Source organism: Xenopus laevis, chromosome 4S (assembly GCF_017654675.1).
Source record: "Xenopus laevis strain J_2021 chromosome 4S, Xenopus_laevis_v10.1, whole genome shotgun sequence".
Classification (NCBI taxonomy): Eukaryota; Metazoa; Chordata; class Amphibia; order Anura; family Pipidae; genus Xenopus; species Xenopus laevis.
The window spans coordinates 80,993,033-80,997,425 of NC_054378.1; positions in this window are offsets into that span (position 1 = coordinate 80,993,033).

The window sequence follows — 4,393 nt, forward strand, 5'->3', positions numbered from 1 at the left end:
GTGTGCTCTAGAGGCAGAAACTCAGAATGCTGACATCAGACCAGCTTCTATATGTTAGCAGGCTGCCAGCATTGTGCTGTTAAGTACACAGGTATCACATTACCCAGTGCAGTCCCTCATAGCAATAGCCATAAACCTTCACTGAACTATGCACAATTCTATAAGCACAATTCTGAAACAAAAATTGAAAAATAAACATTTGCAAATAAGTAAAAATAGGAGTAACCAGAAATCAAAGAACCCCCTTTATAGTGCTAGGTACCACCGGTAAATATGTATTACTCTTCTTAGTGAGAAAAAGCAGAAATCGTTGAGTGCACAAAGTGCAGGAAAATTAAAGGATATTTTTGAATCTGCCATTGTTAACGATCATTATATTTGTTTCTTTAACACAGCCACTTCCCTTTCCTGTTTTAAGATAAATTACTTTGTACAGAGTGTCAGCTCAGCAGTCTGACATGAGAGAGGCAGGTGCTACAGAGAACAGGTCTATGACAGAGTGATTGGTGTGCGTGTTGGGGTGAGGGGACATTGGAGGTCGATCATATTTAGAAAATGAAACGGGCCACAATGGCTTTGTAATGTCAGTGGTTTGAGGTTACAGAGCTTGGTGTTAGAGACATCAGAAGACAATAAAATGACACCATCTTCAAAGCAGAGCATTGTGCTCATTCCATTAAGTCTGCTGGATGACAAGGATCATACTGGTAATGGTTTGGCCAACACATTCATGTACATTTGATACTTAGAAATAGTTGGGGGTATGGTACTGAAGTCATCGCAAAAGTTATTTGTAAATATCAGCAGAATCTCACGGTCAGAATGTGACCTACTTTGTATGTGGATGTATTTATCCAACGGCTTCTGGGGCAATTGACACCCCAGGCCTAGTAAAACATAGAGCATTGTTGTTTCGCTACTTTTTACATTACTTCAGCTTTTAAAGGAGAAGCAAAGCTACCGAAGCATTTTATTGCCAATAGATTAGCCACAATAGTGCAAGCTATAAGACTATATTTATTCTGCAGAATGCTTTACCATAACTGAGTAAACAGCTCTAGAAGCTCTCTCTCTCTTTGTTTAGGGTAGCAGCTGCCATATTAGCTTGGTGTGACACCACTTCCTGCCTGAGTCTCTTCCTGCTCACTCATAGCTCTGGGAGCCAGATTACAGCAGGGAGGGGTGGAGGGAGGGGAGAAAGGAGAGGAGCAAACTGAGCATGCTCAAGCCCAAGCCCTGGAGTTTTAAGTCTGATACAGAAGCCCATGTCTACAAAATAGAAGGAAAGACATTCTGTGTTTCTTTTGACAGAAGACTCAGAGCAGCATTAAGTTGAGGGTTTACCAGGCAGTTACCAATCAGTGACTTGAGGGAGGGGCACATGGGTTATAACTGTTGCTTTTGAATCTTAGCTGAATGCTGAGGATCAAGTCGCTGACTAACTCAGAGTTAGAGAGTTGAAAAGCAGGAAGTAGTGTTCTGTTCTGTACATTTTTGGCTAACTATATTAGAAACATTTTTTAATTTTGCACAGTCTATCTATTTACCCAGTTTTTATTTTTACACTGAACTGTTCCTTAATAATTAGAAAGAGGCCACGTCTGCCTCTGCATGAGAGATACTTAGCTTGTCACCACAGCCCTACCCACTTTTAGTTCTAACTAAAAGAGTTAGTTACATGCATGAAAAAGGATTGAAAACAAAATGAAAACTCTATATTGCCTACATACTTTTTGTTTGAAAAGGTTATGCAAGAACTGACACAGTCACACATGTTGTGTACATAGCAGGTGCCAAATTAATAACGTAATTCAGCCAGGGATATGAGATAGTAATATTTAGATTGCTATCCCTTGAACGAGTCAGTTGGAGAGGAAGATGATTGATTATTAACAGGATTCTAAGACCAGTAACAGGTTACGATTGGCAGGAGCTACCCCCTGCATAATAATAATCATTCCCCTTTTCTCTCTTTTCATGAATGTATCAAGCGGGTCTAATTATTTGAAGCATATATGTGTTAAAATAGGGGGTAAAGGCTCATGTATGCTGTGTGACATATGTGTGCATCCATTTGGGTGGAGAACGAACATGGAAATTATACTCATAAACTGACTGTACATACATACACAGATATTAGGCAAACTGTGGTTGCACTGCAGATGGTCTTCATGTAGTGAACAGAGGAGAAGTTGAAAGACATGAGAATTACTGGCTATTCGGGGGCACATTCTGATTTATTTCATATTCGTTTTAGGGAGGAATATCTCTTTACTTTTTAATGAAGGTTATCTCCACCCCACTATATTTTCAATTTGAGAAAATGACACCTTTTTTGTTCCCTAATGTAGTGCAGCTGCCCAAAAGATTTATCAATTCAGTAGAGGATGCATAAGTCATGGATTTGTGCTAAATTCATGCTATTTTTCATGCTACTTAAATGATCACCAACCAAATGCAAAATGTATGCAGACTATTATAATGGGAACAAACAAAGGGATATGTGGGGAAGTCTTCTCTGATATTTTAACACTGAGGTGGTCACCCTTTACTCTGTGTCTTTATTTTAGGGGGTCCATGTCCAGTGGGTGACTGGGTGAATTGTGTGTGTGGTGGTTTGGTGGAATGCTGGTTCAGGGAATACAGAATAAGAAAGTTGCTATGGAGGTTGGTGCAGGTCAAAATTCCAATATGTCCTTATAAAAAATAATTTAGCTTTCATCACTCCTAACAAACATTCCAATTGCTGCTACCATGAACTTCTTGATTAGTGTTGCAAATCCCAAATCTTACTCCAAATATATTTCCAGCACTGTATTTTCCTGACACATTTGTTACATTTTACAAAGACGCTCATTAGCAATTGGCCACCATTGTTTAACTGTAGATCACTCAACTTCATGGTTCTATTCCATTCAGTACAGCATAACTTTTACAATATAAAACATTTCTTTCACTTATCCATATGTTTCAATTTTTCAATGCATATTTACAGTGTAACGTAATGCGTTACAGAGCAAGATTCATGGCAAAGTCCCACAGGGCTGTGTAGAAGATATGTTAATCCTGTTATGAATTAGGTTTACGTAATCGGGAAAGAAATGGACCAGCTGTCATATAGTCTGCCCTTAATACTGTCCTGCCAATGACAAAGCAGAAACTGAGATCACACATAGAGCGCACATTCACATAGCAGGCTCCTAACAGCTGTTCTTGTGTCTGGAAGGACCAGGAATAAGTCTAAACAATTGTGTTCTACTGACTGGGGATATGTGCTACTAACAACACTTTTCTGCTCAGAAAAATAGCTCCTAACTACTCCACAATTATATGTAAATAATTATTGTGCTGAACAGAGAGCTAAATGTACCCATTGGTTGGCCCTGGGTTTATTGATCATGGCAGGGACCAATGACAGTGACAAACAGTTACAGTGACAATCTGTAGATCTGCTGTGTAATTATCTGCTGAAGCTTTGCGTGGATTCTTTCTTTATGGAAAGCTAAAAGTAGACAAATTTGAGAATCTATCAATGTATTAATTTTAAAATATATGCCACCGTTTTTTTGCTGTCACAGCTTTTATTTTGCTGTTTTGGCAAATGTTTTTTTTTCTGTTCTTTACAGGAGTTATTTTGTCCACAGTTTTTAAAACGTAAATTGCTTTGAAACCAATAATTATGAAATGGTACTGACATTAGACAGCTGTAAGCAGAGCCCATCATATTCAGGGATGCTTCAGCCTTGATCTATGAATCTCTCACCATGTGGAGAAAGCCCCACCTGAAAAGAAGTCACGTGCACTGTAGTTTGTGCTTACACAGTTTGGGACTAATAGATTACAGGAGAGCTGAAATTGGTCTCCAGTAATACACAACACATCCGCCGGCCCAATGATTGACTGGAATCTGGAAGAAAGGTGTGAATGGGTTGCAAGTTACAAGGTCTGGGACCCAGGAAGAGATGAGACTCAGCTGCCTCGGGTGGTATCAGCTCATTTTCATAATGTACCTTTTTCCCTACAATTTCCAAACTTTCAAACGAACTTTCATTTTATTTTGTGTGAAAAATAAGCAAAACCTCCCCATTTAACATGATTACACTGGGTAATGCCAACGGAGAACGCTATGTTGTATCCTTCTGCCCAGGGTCGAACTGGGGGGGCCCAGGGCCCACCCGGACTAATGTCCAGGGCCCCCGCCGACCCCCTATATGACGCACCGTGCGTGCATGGATGAAGGCGCCTCGGCGCTCGGCACTCTTAAATGAATAGGTGCTCCGTGCATGCGCAGATGGCTCTGCGCGGCACCTGAAAAAACTTTTTTTTTTTCCCGAATCTGATCGGGAGAGGGGACTGGCCTGGCAGGGGCCATTAAGGGTCAGGGCCCACTGGG